The 15,752-nt window shown below is 40.8% G+C and overlaps 1 long non-coding RNA gene across 1 annotated transcript; it reads left to right on the forward strand.

The window, feature by feature from the left end:
• The first annotated feature begins 11,991 nt into the window (after positions 1–11,991).
• LOC112105600 lies at positions 11,992–14,693 on the forward strand. The gene is made up of 3 exons (XR_003899971.1): positions 11,992–12,079; positions 14,014–14,057; positions 14,537–14,693. It is a non-coding gene; the product is annotated as an uncharacterized LOC112105600 (long non-coding RNA).
• Positions 14,694–15,752: the final 1,059 nt, after the last annotated feature.

A 15,752-nucleotide genomic window follows, 5' to 3' on the forward strand; every position in this document is an offset into this window, starting at 1 on the left:
GAAATTTGTGCCACTGTCACTTCAGATTGGCATGAAACTAGGTTGCCACACTGGATCAGATCAATGGCCAATCTAATCCAGTATCCTGTTTTCCCAGGATGACTATACCAGCTACTTCAGGAGTAGGTTCAAACATTGCAATAAGCAGTCATGGAATTACCTGATCACAAGGAAAGTTTCTTCCTAACTCCAATTAATTTGAGGATGCTTTATGCCCTAAAGCATAGCCTTTCCAACCACCTTTCTTGCGTGTTTTTTTTAATCCTTGTTGTTGTAACTGAATATTCTTATTATCCTTAACATTATCCAATCCTTTTATGAATCATATTAAGCTCTTAGGCCTCAGTAATATGTAGCAGGAAATTCCAAAGGCTAACTGTACATTGTGCAAAAAAAATGTCCTTTTATCAGTCTTACAATGCCTTCCAAACTACTTGTCCAACCTGTTCAGACTCCTTTCTGAGGAAGTTTACTTTCTGGTTTTTCTATCAGTCTCTGTCAGACCAGGCAGGTCTGAGCTCTTCTCCTGGCTACCATCCTTTTGAAAGGAGCAGCTCAGGTAAGCACCATGCTGCTTCAGAATCAGTTCACAAAAAATACTGTGTTTTATTTTTGGATTTGTTTTTATTATTTCTGAAGGGTTTTGCTTTGTCCCCCCCCCCCCAAAGCAATTATTCCAGGGATGCCAAGGCAGAACTACTTTAGTATATAAAATAAGTATATACCTATATATAAAATAAGTAAGTATATACAATAAGGCTGATAATGATTCTAGATGAAGCTTTATCAGTAACTACTTCAAGGATTTAGAATTAAATAGATGAATGGTGTATTCTTCACCTCAATGGTGCTCATCTCAGATGACAAAAAAGCTTTCAGCAAAGTGGCCAGTGCCAGATGTGTATAGATGTGGGATAATCTGCCCCCACATTAGGTCTCCTCCTGATCTCTAACAGCTAGAGATTGGCTTAAACCCTGAAGCACAAGACTTAACATCCCTTCCAAATTTTTGTTACCATTAATTATGACAACTCTGGATACACTTAATATCCATAAAAATGTCCTGTCCTTTTTCAAATGTTTCTACGTTCTCGGCCTCAATGACTTCCCATGGCAATGAGTTCCACAGTCTAATTTGATATTGTGTGAAAAAGTATTTCCATTTATCAGTTTGAATTTGCCACCTTTTTAATTAATTGAATGTCCCCTTGTTTTTGTGTTATCAGAGAGGGAGAAAGAAGCTCCTGATCAACCTTCTCTAAACCATTCATTATTTTAGGTACTTTTATAATTTAATCTCATTCATTTCCTCTCTAAAACAAACAATCTCAATCTTTTCAATCTCTCTTCATCTGAAATGACAAGAACTTAAATTGGGGTGGTACAATTCCAAACTGGATCACTAGGAGGAGCTGTTCAGACCAGAGGTAACACACTGGGAAATAGAAGGGTGAATGGGGGAAAGAAAGATGACCACGAAAAGAAAAAGAGGGAGTAAGAGTCAGAGGCTATGGCACAGCACTAGTTCCTGTAGCCCATTTATTGGGCAAACTATTGGACAGAGAGAGAAGTTCCATCCAAAAGAGCTTTCAGTGGAATTCAGGGTTCAGATAATCTCTGTACAAAATGGAGAGCCCTTCTCAAGAAAGTTAAGGAGCTACCAGGAAAATTGGAATGGACTGTTTCAGTTTTATTGCAATTAAGTATTGTAGTATTGGAGGGAGTGTTTTTTCTGTGCCTATATATACCTCCCAACTCTTTCTTCTGTTCACAAGTCAAAAAAGGTGGATGTTCCATTGAGATGGTCCAAACAAACAAACGTCATGGAATCTTTTTGATCTTTTATAGTTTCTCTTTAAATTTTCAATTTTTAAAAAAATGTTAAAATATCACAATTTTGTTGCCATTTTTGATTGTTGAAACATTGTCAAAACTCTAAAATTTTGGATGAAATTTTTTATTGAAAATGGTTTATTGAATTGTTGACAAAAACTAATCAAAAGCTTGAAATTCTGGTAATTTTGACCATCTCTATAGTATTCATTTTATAGGAGATTTTGGAGGCATTATCTTGCAATAGTCTGCATAAAACAATGAAAGAATAATAGCAGGGGATGACTGGAAATTTACAGTTTCATTTTGAAAGATGCCTTTATCATCTTAAAACTGAATATCTATATGAAATATACAAAACATTAGGAGGAAAATAAAGTTATTGTGCTTTGCCCCATGGGAAGTTGATAATTTAAGAGAATGAAGGAGTTGGAGAATTGTGCTTGAACAGAGCAGTTTGGGAGCCCAGAGAAAGCTCTCTAGATATTCTAGGTCTTCTGATGGATCCACTTCAATAAAAGTGTATGACTTTTGCTAGAGTTAAGTCAGACATATTGAGTGTCTCAAGTTTCAGGATGGATATAAAACTATCACATATCAATACTATTCTTCAGACCTATAAATCCATTCCTAAACCAAGAAGTCAAAATATCTATTCAATAGCTTTTACTGGAATAATGCATAAAACCATCATGTTCCCACCCATGAGGCTTCATTTGTAGTTTGTATATGGGAAAAAATTTGGATATTAAGATTATGTATTAATTACTATTGGTAATAAAACCATGAAACTGTACTGACAGACTCCAGCTATCCAGAATCCAAGAAATACTCAATGGCTTGGAGGGAAATAATTATTTTAAGATTCTTCATCAAAAACAAATTTATCACCAAGGATTCATGACTGAGGATGCCTAGAAGCTGACCACATTTGTAACATCATGGGGAAGTTATTAGTGAATCTGCTTTCCCTTTGGATCAACATGGGCACCAACAGCTTTCTAACATTTGAGGGGTCGCTGGGATGAGATATGCATATCATTTTTAAATTATAGCCTTGGTGCATAGCAGGTATTTTGGCCAACATGTGGGAGATGTAAACAAAGAGTTAAGAACTGTGAAACTCTGGAGTAAAACTAAAACTTGGTAAAATATGTATAACCATTTTCACAGAGAAATCCAGTACCTGGGGAGATTAATAACAAGTGATTCTGATCTTTGACCTGTGGACACCATTCAAAGTTTAAAGAAAAAGACCAGAAAGAACTCAAAAGCTACAAAAGCTACTTGCTTTCCTAGACTACTATCATGGGTTCATTAAATATTCTTCTCACATTGCAAAACCCTTACATAATATTTTTAAAGGTTCTAGTGAACAGGGAAATAAGCAGAAGATAAGGAAAAGGAACTCTTACCACTTATCTCCTGCACAGAAATTCAATGGGCTGGTAAGCCACCGTGATGTTTTGGAGTGGCTGGTGGGCAGTTTATCCCCATCCCATAATGACACATCTCTACTTCAAACAACCATTTATTTTGCAATAATAACTCATGCAGAGTTCTACCATAGCGGCTACTGAGAAATCACATAGATATTAAGCCAGGGGCCAATACAACAGCATAATGGGCCAGTTGTCTGGATTATCTAGATTTGGCCATCTGAGCAAAGTCTCTAGATTTGCTGATTAGGGTGGCCTCATCCCTTACCATTTTGTATCCCAACAAGCCTTTCCCACTAGCGTGGATGATCTCCAGAAAAATCTGGAATATGCAATACCCTCTGGTCCTAAGTTATGATAAAGTTAAAATAGTTTTGCTGTTCTTGTCAATAAACGTGGGTACCTCTATATGTTCCTCTTGCTTTTTTTCAGCTATCGTCTCCAGTGTGCCTGGTCTAAAATGTAATGAACCACTACACTCAAGCGCTAAGGCACATTCAGCTTTTCAGGCTGAGGTCTAAAAAGTAATCTAGTATTTCAAAGCAATACTGTTGATCTGGGTGACAGAGATACTCTAACCATGCAGTAAGTGATTTATTGCACTCTCTCTGTGTGCATGTTCTTGAGAGCCAAGGATTTTGTGTGATATGGCAAGCTATAACTTACATACAGGGTTGTACATCATGGACTATAATAGAGATAGAAGCCAGAGTGCCTGCTGGGGATGGAGAACAGTCTTACCACACAGAGCTTTACAGTGAAAGTAAACTGCAGTTTTGATAGTGGATTCTTCATTCCTGGATGTATTGACTATATTTATTCCTTGGAGGAGATTAATGGAATGTTTAAGCAGAGATTCTGCAACCTTCATCCACGTTGGTAGATGCTTTTGTCTTTCTGTCTTAGCTTGAAGCATCATGCGTCTTTCAACAGAGCCACTTGACAGTTGACATTTTCTGCTTTTACTTCTACTCCAACTGCTAATTGCATATTTACAATCCTTCAATCAAGAGGAAAAGAGAAACAGATTAGAAAAATTTTCAGTCTGTCAACCAAACTATATAATGAAACATCCACTCATTAAATATAGAGAACTTTTATAGCATTAATAATAAGTGTTATAAAGGGCACAAAGGTATTATTAATTCTGAAGGAATGCAGGACTGGAAAAACAATAAGTCATCTTGATGGTTGCTATGAAGACTATTACCAAATGTTATGTTTACTTGACTAGACTCAATTTATAAAACAAGTCCTATAAAAAAATCTAGTCTAATCGATTGCAATGCTCTATTACAAACAAGAGCTAATGGAGTGAAGCTCTGATACATTGATTAATGATGGAATTGTGACTGCAGATTTAAAAAAATTAAGATAATTAGTCATGTGGGCAGTGTCTCTACAGTAAAAGAAACACTACATCAATGAAGAAAAACTGTAAAATGAGGATTTAATGAGACTATAAATGTTTCTTTTTTAAGTGAAATTAAGCTAAAGAAGGAACTCTATTTTAATGTGTGATTACCTTTCTAAAAGGCATTCACAAAAGTATTTGTTTATCATGCAAATTAAGGCACAAATAGATGTTTTGGTTCCCTTCTTGTAATCGCTGATTAAGTTCATCCATATAAATCTCACATGGAAATTAAATTTGGGAAGCACAGAAAATATTGTTCTGCTTTTGAGTGAGCTGGTTTCAGTCCTGAACATAATCAAGCAAGCTGACAGGATATATGATTGTATATGATACATCACTGTGGGAGATTGTTCCAATATTATATTTGCACCCTTCCATTCATTATTGGCAAACATGTGCCTGGAACTCATTGCATTGTTACAAATGACATTTTCAAAAACTGTGATTTGTTTTTGTCATAGCCAGAACTTGGATTCCCCATAAGAGCTATACACATAGGGTTATATTATTCAATACATGTTCAAAATTCCCACTAACATTAGTGGGAGTTATGTTTATATATTCGGAGGAGAATATATCTCATAGTGTATTGGTGAAAAAAATATAACATTCTGTTAGTAAAACATGTGGTTAACAAAATAGGAATTGAAATGCTCTCCTAGAAAGACAAGGCAGGGAAAACCATACACCACATGGGCTTGATTCTATTCCAGTGCTCACCTGTATAAATCATGAGTCACTCTACTGAAGCCAGCATATAGTGGTATAAAACTAGTGTGAGATCAGAATCAGACTCATTATGTTTGGAAAACTGAAGTCTGTTTAACTTTTCACAGTGGCCATGACTCTTTGAACCCTGAAAAGCAATAGATCCATTTAAAAATAATTATATAACATAAAACATATTTCACATATGTGAGTGTAATAACAAAAATACACTAGCACATAGTAGGCAATGTGGCCTAATAGACAAGGCACTAGACAGAGATCTGTGGTCTAGTCCAAGCTCTGCCACTGGTCTGCTGGATGACCTTGGGCAAATCAGTTCCCTGCTCTATGCCACAATGTCCACAGCTGTAAAATGAGGCTAATGATACTTTTCTCCTTTGTAAAGTGCTTTGAGATTGACTGATGGAAAGCACTATATAAGAGCTAGATATTATTACATATAGGGCTAGATTACACAAGCAGCACACAGCCCCTAGTAAGGGAAGGGGGTACAGAGCTGCTAGATTCTAGGACAGAGGTGGGCAAACTATGGCCCGCGGGCCACATCCGGCCCGAGGGACCATCCTGCCCGGCCCTTGAGCTCCCAGCCTGGGAGGCTAGCCCCCGGCTCCTCCCCTGCTGTCCCCCCTCCCCTGCAGCCACACCACCGCGTGGGCAGCGCTCTGGGTGACAGGGCTGCGCACTCTTGCAGGGCAGCACGGCAGCGTGTCTAGCTCCGGCCGGGCAGCGTGGCTGCCAGACATGCTGCTTTGAGCAGCATGGTTAGAGGGCCAGGGCCGGGGGGTTGGATAAGGGGCGGGGGGTTCCGGGGGGCAGTCAGGGGACAGGAAGCAGGGGGCAGTTGGATGGGGCAGAGGTTCTGGGGGTGGGGCGGTCAGGGGACGGGTAACGGGGGGGTTGGATAAGTGTGGGAGTCCCGGGGGGCCTGTCAGGAGGCGGGGGTGTGGATAGGGGTCAGGAGATGGGGAACAGGGGGGTTGGATAGGCGTGGGGTCCCAGGGGGGCCTGTCAAGGTGTGGGGGTGTGGATAGGGGTTGGGGCAGTCAGGGGACTGGGAGCAGGGGGGTTGGATGGGGGCGGGGGTCCCGGGGGGGCGGTTAGAGGACAAGGAGCAGTGGGGTTTGGATGGGTCAGGGGTTCTGAGGGGGGCAGTCAGGGAGCGGATAGGGGATGGGGGCCAGGCTGTTTGGGGAGGCACAGCCTTCCCTACCCAGCCCTCCATACAGTTTTGCACCCCCAATGTGGCCCTCAGGCCAAAAAGTTTGCCCACCCCTGTTCTAGGGGCACATAAGGACTTATACTGCTTCAATAAGACAATACCTCCCCGAGCTCCATGGCATACAGGGGCTCTGCATCTACTACTTACACCCCATTGTGAAGTCCATTTTACACTACCAGCCACTTGGGAGGGACATCCTTGCCCCACCCTCACTCCTCCACGGAGGCACTGTGCACCACAGGAGGAGGTGGGCCAGTGGTGCCTCTGCAGTGCCCAGAGATCAGGAGCTGAAAATCTCCTTGGCCTTTCCTGGGCTGTATAAAGGGCGGGGTTTGGAAGGCTCTCTGAACATAATGGTCAGTCCCACTGTGCTTTAGGACATCAACGCTCTTTATAAACATTAATGAAATCAAGATATTTTCTATAAGCATAACAGTTAAACAGCAAATATTTATAAAATAATAATACCAAACTCCCTGACACTATGTCCCTAGGTCTTTCTTCCTCTGTCATGTTACAGTTTGTCTCTTCTGCATCTGACAGACTCATTTTGTTGGCGTCTTTAGTATCTGGCCCCTCATCATCTTTTTTTCCCTTGTGCACGTAAATTTTCAGTGAGAATTTTATATCCCTTGCATTAAAAAAAAGGTTACAATCAACCCCTGCAGTGGCGATATGTGCTACTGCCATGGGGGTGGGGGTGGGGGCACGCAGATATTTAAAAAGGCAAAGGAAAAACCCTCCCATTTCCTCTTTCTCCTTCTTCCCCCATTTGCTCTGTCCTCCTTCAGGTATCTGCAGGAAGTTAACAAAAGGAGTTGGGAAACCTAAGAGAAAGATTCTATAACAAATTCCTTAAGAAGTTTGACCTTATATGAGATTCTACAACATTGCAGCAGAAAGAAGAAAAAAGTAAGATTTCTCTCAGTGTTTTTTTCCCACCCTATCAGTCCAAAAGAAAAGAGAAAATCAGTTTAGTTTAGGACTTTGTCACTTGAATGTCCAAGGCCCGTTGTCCCACCTAATAAATTCAATGGGAATTTTGCCATTAACTTAATTTGTACAAGTTCAGGCCCATACTAGTCAGTTCCTCAAATACCTCAGTCTAAAGAGTTCTGAAGATTCCATTTAACAAAAAGTTCAGATGCTTCTAATATGGCTTTCTTTTGGTTGGAAATTGTGTTGGGATTCTCATGAAAACAAAACTTTAAAGGGGATTTTCAGTTTTCCTGGTTGCAGTTGGCTCAAAACTACTGAGAATAAGGGAGGTTTAAGAAGAGTTTGTTGGGGTCCAGGCCCTGAATATGTGGAGGGTCCCTTTTCTGCAGTCTGTCAGTGATCACTTTGTCGCACATAGATATTATGGCAATGAAGTATTTAAAAATCCACAGACAGCAGATCACTGTCAGCCCACCATTTGTTGTCCACTTGGGACTCAAGAAGGAGGAATTGTATGCTGTGTTTCTAAACCCCTCATATATAGATACATATGATAGAGAGGGAGAATGTATTAAACACATATTTTTTTTGCTTTTTAAATGTCACAATGAAGTCTTGGGGGAGTCCTTGTCCCTCAGAGTTTTGAGACCAAAACGACTCTATTGATTGCACAGAGCCTGAGGCTAGAATACGGCCCTTAACAAATTAGGCACACAGTTGCACATCACAGTTATTTGAAATTCTTGTCCTTACAATTCCATTATTAGGCTTAAGAGTTAATTTAACTGCACTGACATGAATCTGAGCAGTTCACACTTCTCAGAGCTATGGTTTAAGATAGTCTGAGACATCACTAATCAATTCACGTTCAGGTCACCTCCATCTCACCTAAACACTTACTTTTTTTGGTTTTGTTTTTTATTTTCAGTAAAGCTTAGATTCTTCAGAATCTGAATCTGGCATGGTTCCAGATTTATTCCTCAAATAAGCTGGATGTTTGCCACCACTGATACACATGGACTCAACCAAAATTCCCCATGGGCAGATTGCAAAAGTCCCATCCATATCTTTTTTCTTACAGTATTAAATAGAGTGGTTGGTATATACAGTGTTGTGAGTGTTTCCTGAACTCTTGGCAGAATGATGTTTCTGGGTTTGTTTTTGTTTGTTTCTTTGCAAGAACTTACAGAATCAGACTTTTCTTTTCCCTGAAATGTATTTGTCCTGCACATGAAAGAGATTGAGGAGAAGAGGAGCTGGATGGCATATTCTGAAATACTATATATTTCAGAACATCCTTCCAGTTGTCAGTGTCTGCACCCTCTAGAAGTATGGTTTCAATTTTACTTTTGAAATATGAGTCAAGCAATGTTGCCAGCACATATTTTTCCCTGTCAAAACATTTCACTTGTTCCTAAGTCTGTAGACAGCTTTTGGGTTACATCTTTTCCCCAGTCTTATTGAAACAGGATCTTCATTTCTTTTGAAATCATTTTTCATTAGTGTGGAAGCAAAAGTAGATACTATAACTGATAAGTGGCAGCACCTGGCTTAAAGTAGTGCCTTCAGCTCTTATTTTCTGTGTGATCACTTCTGATAATTGGAGGATGAAAATCAAAGCAGCAGTTACATTCAAATCAGGGTAGGTGAAGACACTATCTTCCTATGTGCCTATATAATCGGCAATGCTTTCTGTTGCTCAGTGAAATGATAGAGTACACAATAAGCAGATTTAATAGTTTACATGCTGTTTCAACAAATGGTTTTCTGGTGTAGCTTGGTCATGGTTATTGCTGGCTGAATTATTAATTAACAATAAATTAATTTCTTTTTTCTGTTTGTGAGTCATTTGAGAACTGATCATGACTTCTATGGCTATACTGATTATTTGCAAGCAAATTTCAGTTTGAGTTGTTTGCGAACTGTTTGCTTCAACTATTTACTGTTTGCTGTTCTTTGGGGTATGGCAGACCAACTGTGTCACATGGTATAGTTCCTGCTCCCTAACCAGGCACCTACAACTTTTTTAATTGGGATAGTACCGTGTTTCCCCGAAAGTAAGACATCCCCCGAAAATAAGACCTACTTCCAGTTTTGCCTCTCGCTGTAATATAAGGCATCCCCCGAAAATAAGACCTCCCGGATAATAAGGCCACCCCGGAATATTAGGCCCCGAAGCTCCAGGAAAAATAAGACCTCCCCTGAAAATAAGACCTAGCGCATCTTTGGGAGCAAAAATTAATATAAGACACTGTCTTATTTTCGGGGAAACAGGGTATAAATAACTAAACAGTGCAAAATGCAACTTCCAGTACAAATTATCAGATGAAAAATTATTTGTGTTTTAATTATAAATTTTGGGGAACTTTATATTTGGGATATTTGAACTTTTTATCAATAAACCCATGCTCATCCAACTACTTATCAGCAAAAAATCATATGACTCCATTAATAACAGTGAAGATAGAATTTACCATATTTAATTGCAGAAATATTCATGAATCACTTTTTATATTATTCTTCCAGCTGTATTTATAACTTCAACTAGCTTTTGTAGAACAGCTGTCCACAGTTCAGATATCAAACTTCCTGCCAATCATATTGTAATGTTACATCAGGCTTTCAGTCAGTGAGGAGCAAATTTGTATAAAATTATTCCCATTAAAGAGTAAATGCAGTCAAATGAGAAGAAAGCAGAGTAAAGACCAAGAGAAACAGATAAAATATAATAACTGAACAAAACAGGACAATATATATCCACTATTGCCTTGGACCATTAAAACACACCTCAACTACCGAAATCAGGACAAATAGCAATTCAAATATCAGAGTTTCCTTTGGTGGTAATGGGCTTACCTGAATACAATAGGTATGATTTTATTTTCTTTACAATTTTTATTGAATTTACATGAGTCTCAGAGAAGAAGGTTATGAGTTATTAATCAGAGCTGATCAGAAAATTATTTTTACACCACAAAAAATATATTGACATTTTTATTTGATTTTTGGGAGATTTTCATTGGCTGACTTACTGCCAAGTATATGTATATAGACCATTAGTCTTTTTGATGAGTAACTTGTTGACCTCTGAATTCAAAGATGCCCAGTCATCTAGGAGTAGGCCACTCCCTATCAGATGGTGTTTTATTATGATCATTCCATGTTTTTATTTGTATAAGTATGTGCAGAGTGAATGGATAGGAGTTTTTACTGTGTATAAAGTGCTATACATCTTACACAATACTCTTCTATTATTAGATCCAGGTAGAAGGATCAAAGGGATATTCCTCAATCAGTATAAGAACATAATTCATTGCCTGTAGACCATGCTGTGACTATAACGTGGATTTTAACATGTGTATACAGTGCACATATATATTGTATATTTAAGAGAAAAGGCTTGTTTTCTGAACAAATCCTAAAATAGTCAAACCACTTTTCTTTGCCCTTGGGCTGGAGATATGCCAGGACAAAGCCTTTTATTGAAAAACAGCAATATAAAATGTATCAGTTCTTTTAAGGCAGATTGACATGTAGTCTTTACCAAAATTTAAACCACATGCTTGCAAAAGTTTAAATCACAGAAGGTGGCTGCATTAAAATTATGCTCACATCTGGAGGCAGCCAATTCTCATAGAAGCAGTTTGGTAAATCTATATTGAAGGCATAGTCCCAAAATCCAAGTTTGCTTGGGTTAGAATAACCTCTGATTCAATTGGATCAGAAATGATGTAACTGGGCACTCAAAAACAAGCGATTGTATTTTCTCTTCTATTATTATTCAGACAACATGCAGATTATTTTGAGTGATGTCCCTTTGACTGAAGAAGTAATGGCACGTTGGGAAGGGAACCAGAAGTTCTAGAAAGGCAGCTGAAATTTGGTAGTTGAAGAAGTTAAGTATAGTGACAGTGGAAAATAATAGGATGTAGGTAAAGTAGGTGAGGAGAGTAGTGTAGGAGACTGGCCTGAAGAATGAACAAAAAGCAGGAAGAAAACAACAGAAAAAGAAATTGCAGATTCCAACTGAAAAGATGAATGTACTCTTGGTTTTCTTTCACCTCATTGACTGGATGAAAATTCTAATTGCTGCTTGACTTGTCTTTTTTGTGCAAAGTGCAGATATATTCTGAAAAGTGATGAGGTGAAATTGCATCTTCCTTCTGGACAGGTCTGATCCCTGTCCACATTCAAAGTCACATCTTCTTTACTGACTGAAATAAGTTTTTGCTACTTTTGCCACCTGTAATCCCCGAAGAACTAGCAGAGCTCTGAGAAATGAACTAGATTCTGTTCTATTTTATACATCATCAACAGAATTGTTAACCCAGGCCTTGTCTACACAGTGCCGCAGTCCGGACTATGGGGGTGTGAGCATGTCGTGGGATATGCATACACCATCCCCCTTTTGGGACCGGGTTGTGATACCACCGCCGTTACAGTCTCCCAACCACCTTTAGGCCGAAAGCAGCCAGAGTCACTTCCAGCAGCCCTTGCATACAGGTCAGTGCGGTCTAGTGGCCAGATCAGTTACGGCCACCCTTAAGTTCATGGCAGCATGGCTTGGCGGCCAGAGTCAATTCCAGCTGCCCTTGTGTTCAGGGCAGCACGGTCTAGCGCAGGGGTGGGCAAACTTTTTGGCCTGAGGGCCTCATCGGGTTTCGGAAATTGTATGGAGGGCCGGTTAGGGGAGGGGATTGTGGCCCGGCCCCCACCTCCTATCTACCCCTCCCGGGACTCCCGCCCCATCCAACCACCCTATTCCCTGACGGCCCCCCCGGGACCCCTGCCCCATCCAACCCCCCCTCCTTCCTGACTGCCCCCCAGGACCCCGCCCCCATTCAACCCCCTATCCCCCCCGACCGCCCTGACCCCTATCCACACCCCTGCCCCCTGACCACCACCCAGAACTCCCCTACCCTCTATTCAACCCCCCGCCCGCTCCCCGCTCCCTGCCCCCTTACCGCGCTGCCTGGAGCACTGGTGGCTGGCAGCACTACAGCCGCACTGCCTGGCTGGACCTGGGCCACGCCGCCGCCGCCATTGCCACCACACAGCACAGAGCACTGGGTCAGGGTGGGCTCTGCAGCTGTGCTTCCCCAGGAGCTCACAGCCCCGCCGCCCAGAGCATTGCGCTAGCGGCGGAGTGAGCAAGCTGAGGCTGCGGGGGTGGGGGAACAGCAAGGGAGGGGCCGGGGGTGAGCCTCCTGGGCCAGGAGTTCAGAGGCCGGGCAGGATGGTCCCGCGGGCTGGATGTGGCCCACGGGCCGTAGTTTGCCCACCCCAGTCTAGCGACTAGAGTCAATGTAACCATCCTCAGGCACAGGACAATATGGCATATAATATGTCCATATAACAATCCTCTGGTACGGGGTAATGCGACCCAATGGCTGGAGTGAATGTTGCAGCCCCTACACGTGGGGCAGTGAGGCTCAATGGCCAGTGTCAATATAACAGTCTTCGGGTATGGGACAGTGCGACCCAATGGCCAGAGTCTATGTCACAGCCTCTAGGCGTCGGGCAGTGAGGCCCAATGGCTAGTGTCAATATAACAGCCTTCAGGTACAGGGCAGGATGACCCTATGGCCAGTATCAATATAACAGCCCCGGGTACAGGGCAGTGCAACCCTATGGCCAGTGTCAATATAACAGCCTTCGGGTACAGGGCAGTGCGACCCTCTGGTCCGGCTCTCAAGGTCTCCAGTTCCCATAGGCAAAGGCTGTGATGACTCCTTGGCTGGAGCCTCCGCCCAAAGTCCTTCCCCTCCGATGGTCAGCCTAGAATGAGCTGGGCTGCTCCCTTTTATACTGAGGCAGTAGTTGGAGCATGCCCAGCACGGTCTGAGGGGCGGACTTCCGCTGCCCATAGTGTGGGGTTAACCCCCTCTTGTCCAGTGCGGGGTATGCACACCCCATCACAGAGCAGTAGAGCACTCTAAAGTGTTGCACTCTAACTGCCCTATGTAGACACTGCTGGTGTCAACTCAAAGGTCCCAAGCTCCTGCTGAGATAGTCCCATAACACAGTCTACACTACACAGTACATCTTAGTGTACAACATTTTTGAGAGCTCTACCCAATTCACACGTCCGTACTCCATACTGTGGTGCCGTGTACAAAAGCCCTAGGTTCTGATTTCAGAATCTTTCTTGCTCATGGCACAAGTGTCAAAAGAGGCAGAAGAGCGAGAAACATCTCAGCTTGACTTTCAGATTCCAAGGGGATAGGGATAAATGTAGGGAATAATATTACTAGCAGAGATGTATTTATGTAACATTGTGTAGAGATTTGTTACCATGACTACCAGAATAAGGAACATTCATAGTACATCCATGCTTAGTTACTTGTGTTGAATTTCCTGATCTTCACTAGAGTATTCTGTGGGTCTGCAATTTTATGATTATCAATCTCCCTTTGGGATTTGTGCTTGCTTTTTAGAAAACAAGGTTGAAGCACATGCAAACATCAGAAGAAAGAACATTGTATGTATTTCTTTTTTGCATATTGGTTGCTTACTGAAGAGATTCCTAGCATGGAGAGAACAGTGGGGAACAATACCATATGGTTTTGAGTTCTGTAAAAGAAAAAGAGGTATATCAAATTCTTGAATATGGAAGAGATCCCATATTTTTATAAAGTGCTGACAAAGTATAAGAACTAGGCAGCAGGTCTGGAGAAGGTTAGCCATGCCCTTGACTGAATGTCTCTCAGAAACATGTCATTCTCATTATGCATGTGGGAAGCCTCAGTATCATGGAAATTTTAGACTAAGATTAGAAATCCAAGAGACACAAGTTCCAGTAACGTCACATGACTTCACACAAACTTTAAGGGTTCTTTCTAAGAAGTGAAAGGGCTTTAGCTTTCTCAGCTGTTGAAGACAGATTCCTGCCAACAGGGTTACCAGTTGGGAAATCATAAAAAAAAGAAAGAAAAAAAATAATGTGTTTCTTTCAAACAGGTGCACTATGCCTGCAGCAAAGAATGAGAAGAAGCATCTGTACAAGGAGACATTAGAATAAAAAAAAAGACCTGAGCTGCAAAGACTGAAATACCTTTTCAAAAATGGCAGAGTTCCAGGAACTTGGGGGAAGGGGGATTTTTTTTTTTTTTTTTTTTTTTTTTTTACATTTTCAGATAGGAGACGTAAAAGACTTGATTCTGGTTTCAGATATTCAATTACTTGTTGGTGCTTAAAATGTGAAATCAGCTGTTAGTAGCTGATTTAACAAGCTAGGCAGGGATATATGCCAGCATATCTGAGATCACTATCAGGCACAGATTGCCAGCCTGAAAATTAGGAGCTGGGAAGCCATAACAGCACGTGTGCACACACATACACACACACACACAAAACCCAACATATAATGTTTCTGCAGATAAGATAGTATTCAAGACATCCCCACCCTTCAAAAAAAATCAGCAGGCGTATTCATCACCAGTTAAAGAATTATGTGAAGTTTTAGCAAATAAACCTGGTATTTAAAGAGCACACAACTCCACTATCCTCAGTGGTAATATTTGCCCCTGCAATTTATTGTGCTTGCAAAATTGGACACCAAATTGAAGATAGATGGATAAACAGATAGACAAATAGAGTGTCCTTAAAAGATTTGGCCTTCATGATCACATCCAGGAGTTCGCAGGGTCTGCATGGAGCCACCAGTACCTTCCTCAATGTGCTTATCTTTGTGATCCATAACACAATTAGGCCTATTCTTGGGTTACACAGATATTCTTTGGTTACACATAAGTAATTCTCATAGGTAATGTAGTGGTTAGCTGTAAATAAAAGCTGTTATTCTTAGCTCACGTCTCTCAAATGGAATTCAACATTTTCAAAAAAATGACATAAAATTGTGTATGACCACATAACTGAATTTAAGATCTCTCATACTAAATATCTTTCATTTTTCTCACATCCATGAGAATTTTATTCTGCTTCTCCATTGACAAGCATAAAAAAAAAGTGCTCCACTTATTAGTTTTCATTGACATACATAAATGGGAGAGTATGTTCTAAGCTCCAAGCACTTCTAATAGCAAATTTTAAGTAAAATATTCACAGATTAGGCTTTGTGATCTAGGAAGAAGGCTTATGATTCAAAATTTCTACCAGATAATGTACTTTCTAATAACTCCACTTTATTCTTCTGGGATTTATTAAGTGGTACAAA

Source organism: Terrapene carolina, unplaced genomic scaffold (genome assembly GCF_002925995.2).
Source record: "Terrapene carolina triunguis isolate 2854851 unplaced genomic scaffold, T_m_triunguis-2.0 Scaffold58, whole genome shotgun sequence".
NCBI classification, from domain to species: domain Eukaryota; kingdom Metazoa; phylum Chordata; order Testudines; family Emydidae; genus Terrapene; species Terrapene triunguis.